Here is a 15827-nt window from a genome sequence, read left to right on the forward strand (position 1 = left end):
AAGAGATATGTCCTCAAACATAATCTAAGAAGAATAAGATGAGTAAAATCTTATATGCATTGGCTATAGGATCTATCATGTACGTTATGTTATGTATGAGGGTTAATGTCTCATATGTCTTGAGCATTCGTAATAGATATCAATTTAAACAAGGTGAAGACACTAAAAGGTTTTTCAAGAATATCCTTAAGTACCTGAAAAAGATCGAGGATACTTTCTTGATTTATGAAGGAGAAACTAAGTTCATTATTCGAAAATACAGTGATGTTAGTTTTTAGACTAATCAAGATGACTTTAAATCCTAATTAGGATTTGTGTTTGTTTAAATGGTGATGCAATTAGCTAGACAAGCTTCTAGCAAAGTATAGTTGCTAATTCTATAATAGAGTCCAAGTACATTACTCTTTCTGAAGCAACAAAAAACGTTATCTAGATCAAGAAGTTTATTACAAAACTTGGAATAGTTCTCAGTATTGTTGAGCTAATTAAGCTTTATTACAATAACAAAGGGACCACTACCAAGGTAGAAGAACCAAAGTCTCACCAACATTCTAAACACATACTTTAATGACATCACCTAATTTAAGAAATCATTCAGCATGAAGGCATACAATTATGAGGGTTGATGCATGTGGTAATTTGGAAAACCCACTCACTAAGCCTTTATCACAGTAGAAGTATGATAGGTATTTAGCTACATATGGCATTAAACATATAAGTGTTTGACTATAGGATAAGGGATTATTTGGATAATGCCTTAGAGCCAATATGTTTAGACATTTATGACTATATAATTTATTCATTTATAAAAGTACTTTAGTATTCATGCATATTAATGTTAATAATAATATGTTTGTAAGAATAATATATCCTTAGAATGATAGTCCTATGACAAGGGAATTAGACGATTGATTATAGGAATCTTATGACATATTACATGACCATTTCGAGAAATGTTTATAATCTCAATATTGTTTCAAACAAAGGTATGAGTATTAATGATGGGATTACCATAGTGTTGAGTGAATCCACTGAAAGATAGCAATAGTTTTCACATGTCAAAGTTTGTTAGCTGGCGGTTTAGTGTAACACATGGTTACACATTATAGATATGTTCATCAGACAGACCCAACAAAAGGATTTCTAAACGGATAGTTACTCCTATGACTATAAGAATAAATCCTCTAACTCACAGGTAAATGTGGGCCTTAGACTTGAGGTTGCCAAACTATCTTGTAGAAAGACCAATTTAGTTTAATACTATCTAACATGTCATTATAACGAGGGTGTCACAAAGATAGAGACCAATAATATCGAGATCTATATAGAGGCTATAGTGGATCAATAAGGCATTCTTTACTCATCGAGCACAAGAGGTGATATCTTGAATGAGAATACTAAGAGACACGATAACCAATCGAATTTATATCCACAATAGGATTAGGTTATAGTTCGATCTAAGTTGTTTGGTTATTAATATGCACTATTTCATATCGAGGAGTTACTGAAATAGACATACCTCTAAGTCTCAACCTCGAGAGATATTGATTGACAAAGAGATCAAATTATACACAACTATGTAGTTTACAAAGTAAAGTGTAGTTCATTGACACTCTGTCAGTCGAGTAGACATCATATCTTACTAGAGGCTAATCTTGGTCTATTTCTAATCAACACAAATCCAAACATTACCAGTTCGATAGAAAGCTTATTGGTCAATGCATATAAGAGTTGGTTCAAACTCCGAGGCATTGGGTTATTTGGTAATAATCTTGGTGTATATAGGTGGTAGGAATTTTTGATCTTATAGAGCTTGTCCATAAGATTGAATCAGCTCATAATGAATTTTACAAAATTAGGAATGACTAATCATGTGATATGAAAGACCATTCTTGTTAAGTAAAGATACATGCCTTTAGTGCATAATTATGCATGGTGTTCTCTATTTATATGAATGTGATTTCAAAATTTAATGTCATTTGTTAGAAACTGTAGCCATCATACATGACTTCTAATACACATATACACTACATAGAGTTCTAGCAGTCTCTTACATATAGTTTAGCATCTCCAAGTATGTGTTTCATATGGATACCAAGGCACTATCTCAATTATAGGTTGGATAATGATCTTATAAGTCATGCAAAGATTTGGAGGAGTTGTCAAACATAGGTATGATATTTTTAAACACTATATGGTTGTTTAAAGAAATGATCATGTAAATTATTCTCTAAAACATGATCCTTGTAAGGCTTTCGAGTTTCTTTAATGTCTTTAATAAAAGTTTTATAATGTATTATGCTACCCTATCGGTATCCAACAACTCAAAAACCCAACAAGTGTACTCTAGGTAAAGTTAGGAAAATGTAATTATCATTGTATATATGATATTTAGTGTTTACCCTATTGAAATCAAGAATCACAATTGATATCTCACAATTGGTTCATGCATAACTTCTAAATTAAAAATCGTGGACTTTTATGATTGGTTTGATTGACCTACATATTAATTAGTTCAAACTTGCTCACCAAAACGAATGGAAGAATTAATGTAATTGGATCTCGACCAACTAGAAAGTCCAAAGGGATTTTCTAAGTCTAAAGGGTTGTTGATTTTAACAAAATAGTAAGAGGATTTATTCAATAAAGACTATGGTTAATAATGTAATACCTATAATATCTCTTAAAGGTATTAATGTCTTTTCAAGAAATTTTATTTTTGGATTGGGCCATCTTTGGGCCTAATGGCTACCCATATATATATAAAGACCAATTAATCTAAGTTTAATTATTTATATTCATTAAAGACTCCACCCAAATTAGGAGTCTAAGTTAAACTAAGATTAGGTTTAGTTAATTACCTATATAAGACATTTTTCACCAAAATTTGAGACTTTAGCCGCCACTTTTATTAAAGAGAAAAGAGAGAATTTAGGGATAAAAAACTATTACCAAAAGGAAAAGAAACCTGGCAACCTTGAGAGAAGATTGGACAGCCAAAAAAGTTGAAAGAAAAAAAGAGGAAAAAACACTGTACTTGGATTTTCAATGTACCCCCATGAGAGAATTTTCAACACACACATGCACGATTGACATGTAAACATGCACAACTGGCATGTTTCAAGCCTTGTACAACATTGCTTTAAGGCTTGCACAAGTAGGTAATGTTTTGTCTAACCACTCCATATTTTTTATTTCCCATAATGTAACCACCTTGGTCAAAACGTGGTCAACTGGATTCTACAACCCAAATGGGCAAACCTAATATTTCCCAGATTTCTCCTTTTCTCTAAACACTAAGATTATCACTAAATAATCCTTACCTTTGGATTTAAATCAACCCTTATATCTGTATGGCTTATAAACTCTTTATCAAACTAATAGTGTCTAGATTCAAACACAGACCAAGATTAGCCTCTAGTAAATAATCATAGCTATGTGGACAATAGAGTGTTAACAGATATCTTTTAAGCTTTTACAATATCACAATTACGTGCAATTCAATCATTTTGTTAACCAATATCTCTCAAGGCTAAGACATAGAAAAATGTCTATCTTAAAAGTTCCTCAATTTGAACTAATATACATCAATAACTAACATGGATTAAACCATAACGTCATCCCATTGTTTCCACAGATTCAAGCTGTCATAAATGTCATTCAGTGCTTTCATGTGAGATATCTTCCCCTATATTTAGGAGTGATGAATCTTTTATTGATCGACCATAGTCTCTATGTATCTCACGATATGACTAAGTATTACCTTTATAGTTACTCTAATTATGGTGACATTGTAACACCTCATCTCTATATCATACCTTTAAAGGTAATTCATTAGGACGACGCATTACGTATGCAGTAAAGATTCTCATACATATGCGTTACAAGAAAACAATTTCATGAAATACCTCGATGATTTTATTAAAATAAAATATAAGGTCCAAATATGTCATAAAGTGTTGGATATCCAACTAGAATCCATAATTCATAGAACTGTAATAATGTATGAAAGAATCCTAAAACAGTTTAGGTAACTAAATGAAATAAAATGTCTGTGATGGTGGTTGTGCGGTCACTGAGCTAATCTGTTAGCCTTATCGCTTACCCCACCTCATACTTTTCTACAAGTAAAAGCAAAACACATGAGCAATAATTCACCCAATAAGCACATAATCAATTGAGTGTTCCTAGGGTATCGTTTAACAAGCCAACTGTTTATATATCTGTATAAACTAACTTCCCAAACACATACTAAGTGGGTGTCCCAAACACCTCTTACCCTTAATAACTCATTATGCTTATACCCTTAGGTAAGACTTCCCAAACGTCTCTTACACCTTACTGAGAATCAAAGTGGACATCCCAGACGCCCCTTATAACTAGTATATAAATGAAACAGATGTCTCGAAGGTCCTTTATAACTTGTATATTATCGCAATAGATATCTCAGATGCCTCTTATTTGAACTCGATTAGAATGGACGTCTTAGACATCTCTTAACATCGCATGAAGGACAAAACATCTTTTCACTAGCCATCGATACGATAAGCCTTTTTATCATGAAGGATAATCATTCTACCTTATAGGATGGTCATCTTGCCCTTCATAAGGGATAACTGTCCCAGAATAGGTAAGGACGACCATTTCCTTTCAAATTAATTCTGACATGCCAAATATTCCTCACCATTGACTTACTAACCTATCTTTATACATGACCACGAACGTTGTCTCCTACCTCACGATAGGACAGTCATCCTACTCTTGTTGGGACAAGCATCCCCCGTCGCTATAACTTTCAAAAATTACACTAATTCTAATGGTGATTTAACAACCTAACCACCCAGACTTATCCTAACACTTTGCTACCTCTCTTACTTATCAGACCATCCCTCAACAATCATCATCAAATGAAAGTCAAATGAAGCCAACGAATAAGTATATTACTCATCAACTAAATCATCATGATTTCAAGATTCTATGCCATTATACTACATTACGCATATTCACGCATAACAACAAGACAAATCTACATATACAAATTATATACATAAACCTCAATATGTCAAAAATAACTAGAGAAAAAGGAAAGTAAGTCTAGTTCTCCTCTGATGGTGCTTAGTCTTCGAGTAACAAGAATTCAACGGTGTTCATCAACTCTAATAGCTCTCCAAACTCTCAATCCTTGCTACTCCCTCTATCAAAAGTAAGTTTAAGGTTAGAATATGTAACCCTAAATGTGACACAAAAAAAAATTTTGTAATAGTTGGAAAACACATATGGGATAGTTATCCTTTCAAGTGGGACTAGTGTTCCTAAGATGCTCATCACAAGAATCGTACAAGTATGATTTTAAAATTGTCAGCTCACAGTGACAAGTATCCCACATATTTGACTTTTTCATATTCAATAAGTCAAACCTTTCAAAAGACCTGAATCTTGCCAAAACACTAAATTACCCTAAATGTATTTGAGGTTGCTACAATTACTCTCACTTAAAAGAATTTTCCCTCGAAATTCATTCAAACAACTAAGGGTTATTTTGGCTGATATCTTCCTTGATCTCTTATATAGCCTCTTTGTTCCGATAGTTTTGCCACTAAACCTTTACTAAAAGAATCTGTTAGCACATGAGTGTTTTAATTTGTCCATCCATAATTTATATCAGGTGCTCCTCATAAAGTAAGCTATCTTTCAGCTCCATATCTTCAAATCAAAGTACTTATGATCGATCACCCAAACATTGACGTAATAACAATACATAGAACACATTGTGAATCTATCTTTGGCTCACTAATACCGAAGTCTATAAGCTACCTTGTTAATCCTTTCTACTATCTCATACAACCCAATATAATAATGTGTTAACCTCCTCTTCTACCAGAATCTTATTACATAACAATACGAGGCAATCTTTACAAAGACATAGTCACCCACCTCAAACTCCAGATCATGTCTCCTCTAATAACATAACTCACTTGTCGATCTTGGGCTTGTCACATCCTTTCTCAAATAAGTTTGACCTAGTCAATCATCTGTTGGGTCATCTTAGGTCCCAAAACCTTTTTTAACTCATATCTCTCTCTTATGTCATCTAATGTAGTAGGGATCAATATATTCTCTTATAGAGTACTTTATAAGAAGCTATCTGAATAGTTGTTTGATAACTATTATTGTATGCAAACTTCATTAGAGGTAAAATATCTATCCAATTTACCCCATGATCTAAGCAACATGTCTTCAACATGTTCTCAATTATCTAATTAACCTTCTCTATCTAACCATTTGTCCTAGGGTGATAAGTAGTACTAAAAGATAGGCAGCTACCCAATGCCTTTTGTAAGTTGTACTAGCAAGCTAAACTAATCGAGTGTCTTTGTATGACACAATCCTTTTTGGTGTCCTATAAAGTCTCACCACTTCTCTGACATAAACGTACCCAACTAATTAGTATTTTATTATCTTTTATCAGAATGAAATGTGTTGACTTAGTTAACCAATCTATTATTACCCATAAAGCATTATATCCACTTCTAACCCTTAGTAGTCCTACCACAAAATCCATTTAGACCTCCTCCTATTTTTACTCAAGAATAGTCAAAAGCTGTAATAACTCAGATGGTCACTAATGCTTTACTTTGAACTATTGATGGACTAGACCATGCATCTTAATACAAAATCCACTATTGTCTTTTTCATGTCAAACTACCAAAAAGATTTCCTCAGGTCCTAATACATTTTCACACTCCTAGAGTAGGTCATGTAAAGTGCATTAAGTGTTTTGGTCAAAATTCAAGTCCTCAAATTATCATCTTGAACAATATAGACCTTGTCTTGAAATTTCAAAACCTCATCAAACACTCTAAAATTTGGCTCTAATTCATTTGTAACTTCTATATCATTTGTGTACACTACTCATTTATAGCCTATCTTGTTCAAATCTCATCCAATAAAGTTGACCTAATGTCCAATCTAGCCAAAACTCCTATAACCACCTTAATTTACTCATATTGGATGTCTTACTATAACTTAGGGGACGTAGTCACCTGGGATAATACTACTTTCTGACTTAGTGTATCGAACACAACATTAGCTTAACATGGATAGTACTTGATATATCTACATCATAATCCTTAACCAATTCCAACCACCTATGATGTCTCATATTTAATTCTCGTTGAGTAAAGAAATACTTTAAATTTTTATGGTAAGTGTACACATTGGTCTTCACCCCATACAAGTAGTGGTGGCAGATCTTAAGAGCAAAATCTTTCGCAGCCAATTCCAGAACATAGGTTAGATACCTGATCTCATATTTCTTTAACTGACAGGAGGCATATGCAATTACTCTATCTCACTATATTAGAACAACCCCAAGTCCCTAATGCGATTCATCTATGTGCAAATCAAACTCTTAAGACCACTAAAATAGTACATCACAATAAGTCAACTCAGTTAATGGTCGGGCCAATTTAGAAAAACCCTCTATAAACCATCAGTAATAACTAGCCAATACTAAGAAGTTTCGAACCTCCTTTACCAACTTCACTCTCTATAATGCTATCACAACCTCAGTCTTACCCGAATCTTCTAATATGCCTGCAACTAACACTGTATTTCCTAAGAAGGTCACCTAAGCCAACCAGAATTCACACTTGGAGAACTTGGCATATAATTACCAATCCTCAACCTCTGTAATACTAATCTTAAATGTTACTCATGATCCTTCCGAATAGAGACTATTCTAATATTTCATCAATGAACACCACAATGAAATTGTCAACCATTCTTGTAACATCCTATTCAAAATATCCATGAACACTGTTAGAGTATTAGTCAAGCCAAAAGGTATTACCATAAACTCATAATACACATATCAAGTTCTAAATGCAGCCTTTGGTATATCTCTCTCGGCCACCCATACCTGATAATATCCTGACCTCATATTTATTTTTTAAAAACACCAAAACACTTTTCAACTGATCAAACAGATTGTCAATCCTTAGCAATAGGTATCTGTTCTTTACTATCACCTTATTTAACTCCATGTAATCAATATACATGAGTATTGATTTATCTTTCTTTTTAACAAAAAGGATCGATACAACCTACGACGAATAGGTTGGCTAGATAAACCCACTATTAAGTAGTTCTTATAACTGTTTTTTTAATTCCTATAATTTTTTGGAGCCATGTGGTAGGGTATTCTACATACGAGGGTTGTCATCGAAGCTAACTTGATACTGAATTCTACCTTTATCTCTAGTGTTAACCTCGTAAGTTATTTAGGAATACATTTAAGAACTTATAGACCAATTGAGTGTCATCCACACTCGAAGTCATTTTTGCCTCGACTTTAGTACTCATAAATGCCAAGTATCTTGCACAACCTTTGTTTAACATCTTTTGGGCCTTAACACTACTAATCATCATGTTAAGTACCCAATCTTCACCAAACATAAGCTTATCTTCAGTATCTAATCTAAATCTAACTTTTTTTCTTTTGCAGTCAATCTCAGCTCCATACCTGCTGAGGAAGTTCATTCTTAAAATCATATTGAAGTCGGGCATCTCAAATACAATTAGATCTACTAGTAGTTTTTGGTCTTTTAGTATCACTATTTGTTTTAAAAGCATAATGTCGCTCAATATCTTGTACCATTGGGCACTTCAATATCAATATGAGTAACTAATATGGGCTTCAAGCCAAGTGTCTACACTAATCCTTGAGCCACAAAACTATAGGTAGCAACCAAATGAATTAAAACATAAATAGAAACAATATAAAAGAGCAACTGACTAGTCATTACTATGGGATTAGCCTCAGCCTGTGCCTAGGCCACTGTATAAACTTAGGCCTATCTACCACCCTTTATCATTTAGTTATTGGTAAAAATTCCAGTGTTTATCAACTCTATTAAGACATTCTCTAATGAAGTGACTTAGTTGATACATTTGAAGCATACTCTTAATCTCGTTTGACACTTTCTAGGATGGCAGCGGTCACACCTTTAGCATACTGGAAGGTTCTTCTAATGAGGCCTCTTATCTTTCTCTCTTTTCTTTGGTCCCCTCGACTGAAAGCTCTCTTTACCTCTCTAGTCTTAATTGGTCCTCGACCAATGACATCTCTTTGAATTGATCTATGGTCAGTTCCCTAGTATACACCCCGTGAACCTAAATGTGACTTTTTGTCAATCTTGTTTAGCATAATCTCTACCTTTAAGGCCCTGTTTAGGGCCTCAGAATAAGTAGCAAGGGTATGATCCCCTACCATCACCTCTTTGGCTAAATTAACATCTCTCTCTTACCCTAGATTTTGCTTATGACCCTGGCCACATACATAACAAGAATGTTAAAGCAGTTAAATAATTATTAGACAAACATATTTCCTTACTTCAGATTGAAAGACTTCTAAATACGAGATCTTACAGTAGTTGTTTACCTATATTCTTCACTAAAAACTCATCTGAAATTTGCCCATGTCTCTAAGGCAGGAAGCATATAACAATCGCCACCATAATTTAGCATCCCCTCGAAGCAAATATGTAGCATACTTAATCTTTTTAATATCAATCATGGTGAATATAAACATAACCTCTTCTATAGCATCTAACCACTCGAGGGCCTCAATCGAATCGATGGTACCCTTATACTCTAGTGATTGATGTTGACCTGCTAGCCTATAAATAAGATGCATATGACCTTTTGCCTTTAACACCTACTGTGTTAGAGGTTAAATAGGCAGCAAGGCAAGTGATGGCTAGACTAAAGTTGTTAGTGCCTCTGTTGCATTCCCTACACTGATAAACATCTTTCTATACTCTCTTAACACTTCATGCACAATGTTCTTGATTTCTAACACCTTAACCATTCTAGATGCTAGAACTAGTACTGAAGTTGGAGCTAGAATTGGTATTGTGGTGCTAGTACTAGGGTCGGTATTGATGCCAACACTAGTACAAGTGCATGAGTTTTAGCGCAACTCTCCTTTGGAACAAAATTTAAACGGCTAGATCTCCTCATTTTTTCTTTTATTTCTGCAAAATCATTCCAAGGCTCAGTAGAATAACCATAATTATAAAAACAAGTATAATACTTACAACGATCAATTCATGGAAGGGATCAACATTGCGTAAGCCACTATACATATTCACCCAAAGTTTTTTGAAACCATTTACACATTTAGGCTCCTAAAACCATGCTTAGATACAAAAAATGTAACACCCCATCTCCATATCATACCTCTAGGGATAATTCACTGGGATGACGTGTCACATATGTAGTAAAGATTCTCATACATATGTATTACAAGAAAAAAATTTCATGAAATAACTCGATTATTTTATTAAAATAAAATATAAGGTCCAAATATATTATAAGGTGTTGGAAACCAACTAAAATCCATAATTCATAAAACCATACTAATGTATAAAAGAATACAAAAACAATTTAACTAACTAAATGAAAAAAAATATCTACAATAGTGGTCATGCCATCACTAAGCTGATTCATTAGCCTTCACAGTTGTCTCACCCTCATGTCTACCTGTAAGTCAAAGCAAAACGCATAAGTGATAATTTACCTAAAAAGCACACAATTAATTGAACATTTTTAGGGTACCTCTTAACAACTCAACTATTTATATATCCATGTAATCTAGCATCCTAAATTCTTGCTAAATGGATGTCCTAAACACCTCTTACCCTTAATAACTCATTACTCATACACTCTCAAATAGGATGTCCTAGATGTCTCTTACACCTTACTAAGAATTGGGATAGACATCCCAAATGCATTTTATAACTTGTATATGTCTAGGATGGTTGTCCTTTGAAGTGGGACGGACGTCCCCAAGATGCACATCACAAAAATCATGAGAGCATGATTTTGAAATTGTTAGCTTATAAGGATAAGTGTCTCACATATTTGACTTTTTTAATGACTTTGAAAATTCAATGTAATCAAACCTTTCAAAAGACTCAGGCCATGTTAAAAGACTAAATTTCCCCTAAACATACTTGAGGTTGCTAGACACGTTAGATAACATCAAACTATATTGATCTTTACATAAGATGATCTAACAACTTCAAGTCAAAAGATCACATGCACCTGTGGTGTTCAAATGATTTATTTTATAGACACTAGAGCAACTATCCATATAGATATCCTCTTGTCAGGTTAGTCTAATAAATATGTCTACAATGTGTACCCATATGTTGCACTAAGCTATCTACAACAGCTTCGACATGTGAGAACTATCAGTATTTTTGGTATGATCACTCAACACTATAATAATCTCATCATCATTACACATGCCCTTATTCATTGTAATGTCAAGATTACAGATGTTTCTAGAATGACCACTAAATACGTATATAAGATTCTCATAATCAGTCATCTGATTATCTTATCAAAGTTTTACTATTCTAAAGGCATGTTATTCATACAATCATATTGTTAGGGTAGATGCCTTAGAGCCAACTGATTTGAAATTTGTAATTGTAATTTATGTAATTAATTAATAAAAGGATTTATAGTTATTCATTTCATATACTTATCTATTATATAATTGTGCGAATAATATGTGATGTGTGTATGAAATACACACAAATAGGGTTATAATAGTATAGTTTCAAAGTGAATTTTGGTCCATTTTGTCAAATTCTTTAAGTTTTATTTAATCTTGATGGCTTGATCTTATTTTGTTATTTGAATTATATTTGTAGATGATTTGGAGTCATTCAAGCCCTTTTTAGAGTGAAAATGGAAGCTTAAAGAAGCAAATGAGAGGGTTTACATCAAAAGGCAGAGAGTAATTATGGGCAGTCTTATGGTCATAATTGGTGCCCATAATTACTGGGCGTAAATACAAAAAAAAAAAAAAGAAAAGAAAACAGAAAATAGGGTTAAGTGCAAGTATAAAAAGAAAATTACATCTTCTCCATAAACGGGAACGAAATATACAGCAGCTCAAAGGATTTTTAGAGAGAGAAAGCTTCAAGAAACAAGTAGAAGAGGGAAGATCCAAGCTTAAGGATAGAAGACCCAAAGAATCAAGATTTGAAGACCTTAAAGTTTTTCTTATCTCTCTTATTATCTTCTTTCATTGATTCAAAATGTCTCTCTCTCCAACTTTATCTTGTAGTTTGAACTTTATAACCATGAATAGTTAATTTCCTTTGCTAGGGTTTATGATGAATCTATAAATTCTCAAGGATTATGTAATGGGTTTTGATTTTAATTAATGATGATGAATGTTCGATTTAGCAATTGTGATTTTAACTTCTTGCTTGGTGTTAGGGCCCAATACCATGCTTGTTTGTAGATTGGAGTGTGATATTGAGAAATACATACCCATTTAGTTCATGCCTCTACTAAACCTAAGGTTTTATTTAGAGATAAATATAAACTTTTTGTGGGTAAATTGATTGTCATAGAAATTAATGGGTTTTGATTAACAACATACCACGAAAGTAGGTAAGCTTTTAATCTTAGCACGCTTAATTAACCTTAAGAGAGGAATTGGGTAAAATAGGATAATCAACCATCAACAATTCATCTTATCATTGATTTTAATTGGATTCGTTACTGATTTTTGAGTAATTGATAGTGAAATCATAAACCCTAAGCTTCTCTATAATTGGTATTTCACTTTTAATTTGTTAGGTAATTATTTTCCTTTGATAATTTCGATTTAGTTAGTTGCTTTATTTTATTATTTTTAATTCAATCCCAATCCATAGCATTTCTATTTCTCTAGCTAATTTAAACTACAAAACAAGCTAGTATTCAACAACCAATCTTTGTGGGACCGACATCTTTCTATATTACTTGATTGACTCGTATACTTGCGAGCCATTGGCAACAAGTTTTTGGCGCCGTTGCCGAGGATTGGTGCTTTGTTGATATTAGTATAGTTTGTAGTTTGGCTAGACTAGAGTTTTATTTTATTTTATTTTTGTTCTATTTGATTTCTTGTTGTCTTTGTTCTTTCTTTGTAGGTATTCTATTGGTTTATGACCAGATCTCAAAATCCAGAATTATTGGATTTTGACCCAAAAATCGAAAGAACCTTTAGAAGACGTAGAAGAGAAAGACAAGTAAGATAAAAAGTTTCCATGGAAGATAACATCAACAATCAGCGAGCTCTTCGTGATTATGTTGTACCTACTGCACATGATGGTTATTCTAGTGTAGTGAGGCCCGTTGTGGGTGCTAACAATTTTGAGATTAAACCTTCTATTGTTCGGATGGTGCAACAAAACCAATTTGAGGGTTAGAAAATGAAGATCCACATGTCCACCTGTCACGTTTCTCTCAGATATGTGACACCTTCAAAATGAATGGGGTTTCTGAAGATGCAATCAAATTGAGGATATTTCCATTTTCTTTGAAGGATAGGGCAACATCTTGGTTGGATTCTAGGGCACCTGGTGCATTCACTACTTGGCAAGCACTTTCCGAAGCTTTCCTTGCAAAATATTTTCCACCTGGTAAAACGGTCAAATTAAGAAATGAGATTGCCACTTTTTGCCAAAGGGATGATGAGTCTTTATATGAAGCTTGGGAAAGGTTCAAAGATCTACAGAGACAATGTCCCCATCATCGTTTGCCTGACTGGCTAGTTGTTCAAACTTTCTATAATGGTCTTTCTCACTCGTTGAAAAGTATTTTGGATGCAGCTGCTAATAGGTCATTAATGGGTAAAACATCCGACATGGCTTTGCACTTGATTGAAGAAATGGCTTCCAACAGTTGTCGATGGCCTAATGATAGAGCTAGTCAAAGAAGACATTTGGGAGTACATGAAGTGGATGGAATTACTATAGTGAATGCTAAGTTGGATGCATTGACAAAGAAATTGGAGAGATTAGATATGAAGGTTGTAAGAACTTCTAGTTGTGAGAATTGTAGAGGAGATCATGCGAGCTTTGAATGCCAAATGGGTACCCACCATGCACATGAGCCTACAAATGAGCAAGTGAATTTTCTCAATTACAACCAAAGGGGACAGGGTAATCCTTACTCAAATACATATAACCCAGGTTGGAGGAACCACCCAAACTTTGCATGGTCAAACCAAGCCAATACTTCTAACCCAAACCAGAATTTTAAGCAGCCACCTCCAGGATTCTAAGCTAAAAACACTAACCCCCAACCTTTACACCATCCTCAGCCTCCTCAAGAGCAAAAATCAAATCTAGAATTGATGATGGAGAATTTCATTCTTGCCCAAAAACAAAAAGGTGATGCTCAAGATGAAACGATTAGACAACTTACTGCTAAGGTGGATCAATTGGCCACACATAATAAGATGTTTGAAGTACAATTGGGCCAACAAGCAAGTACTTCCAATTCTAGGGAAATGGGAAAGCTACCTAGCCAATCTCAAAATCCAAGGGAGCATTGTAAGGCAATTGTCACCAGGAGTGGTAAACAATTAGCTGAACCTATAGGCAAGGTTGAAAATGAGCTTAATGAGCAAAAGGATGTTGAAAAGTCTAGTGAAGAAGATACATTGAAGAAAAAGGTTGAGGTAAATATCCAAGAAGCCCTTGAAAAGCAAGTTCCATCCAAAACATATTCAACACCTTTGCCTTTCCCTCTAAGGTTCCAAAAGGCAAAGCTTGATCAACAGTTTGAAAAGTTTTTGGATGTTTTCAAGCAGATACATCTCAATGTTCCTTTTATGGAGGCTATAACTCAAATATTGGCGTATGCCAAGTTTCTCAAATATATCCTCTCAAATAAAAGGAAACTTTAAGAATTTGAAATGGTGGCTCTCTCAAAGGAATGCAGTGCCATTTTACAAAATAAGCTGCCACCAAAGCTTAAGGATCCAGGGAGTTTTTCTATTCCTTGTGTAGTTGGTAAAAAATCTTTTGAAAAAGCTTTATGTGATCTTGATGCAAGTATAAGTCTAATGCCTTTATCTATTTGCAGGAGAATAGAGCATAGAGAATTAAAACCTACAACAGTGACCCTGTAATTGGCGGATAGATCTATAAAGTATCCTACAGGGATAATGGAAAACGTGCCAATTAAAGTTGGAAAATTTTATGTCCCTATAGACTTTGTGGTTTTGGAAATAGAAGAGGATATTCAAGTTCCTCTTATTCTGGGAAGACCATTCTTAGCCACAGCAGGAGCAATCATTAACGTTAAAAATGGAAAACTCACTTTTGAGATTGGAGACGAGAAAGTAGAGTTCAATGTCTTTCAAATGTCAAAGCAGCCTAATATTGTGAATTTTTGTTGTAGGGTTGACATTATTGATGATTGCGTAAAAGAAGTTTTTATCAAGAAATACCCTGAGGATCCACTCGAGTCGTGCATTATTCATGGAGCTTCAGTCAAAGATGAAAATATGGAAATTGCAGTCGGTGTTCAGCTTATGGAAGCAAATCCTAAGGTTGCTCCTATTTTGAATTTTAAGTATGAAGAGCTCGAGACAGGTAACCATTCTTTTCTTTCTCTTAAAGCGAAGATACACCTAAGGTAGATCTTAAACCACCTCTTGCTAATTTGAGGTATGCTTTTCTTGGCCCTAATTCTACTTATCCTGTGATTATAAATGCTGAATTAAATGATGAACAAGAAGATAAGTTGCTTAGGGAACTCAGAGCATATAGAAAAATCATTGGTTATAACATTCATGATATCAAGGGAATAAGCCCTACCATTTGCATGCATCGCATCCATATGCTTGATGATTTCAAACCTACCATTGAACATCAAAGAAAATTGAATCTTATCATGAAAGAGGTAGTGAGAAATGAAGTCATTAAATTGTTGGATACAGAGATTATCTATCCCATTTTTGATAG

General features: G+C 33.9%; 1 non-coding gene and 1 pseudogene across 1 annotated transcript; one reads left to right on the forward strand and one right to left on the reverse strand.

The window, feature by feature from the left end:
* Positions 1-13504: 13504 nt before the first annotated feature.
* LOC123203783 lies at positions 13505-13611 on the reverse strand. The gene has a single exon (XR_006499364.1). It is a non-coding gene; the product is annotated as a small nucleolar RNA R71 (small nucleolar RNA).
* A 601-nt stretch (positions 13612-14212) lies between these two features.
* LOC123203405 lies at positions 14213-15502 on the forward strand (annotated as a pseudogene).
* Positions 15503-15827: the final 325 nt, after the last annotated feature.

This window comes from Mangifera indica, chromosome 19 (genome assembly GCF_011075055.1).
Source record: "Mangifera indica cultivar Alphonso chromosome 19, CATAS_Mindica_2.1, whole genome shotgun sequence".
NCBI classification, from domain to species: Eukaryota; Viridiplantae; Streptophyta; class Magnoliopsida; order Sapindales; family Anacardiaceae; genus Mangifera; species Mangifera indica.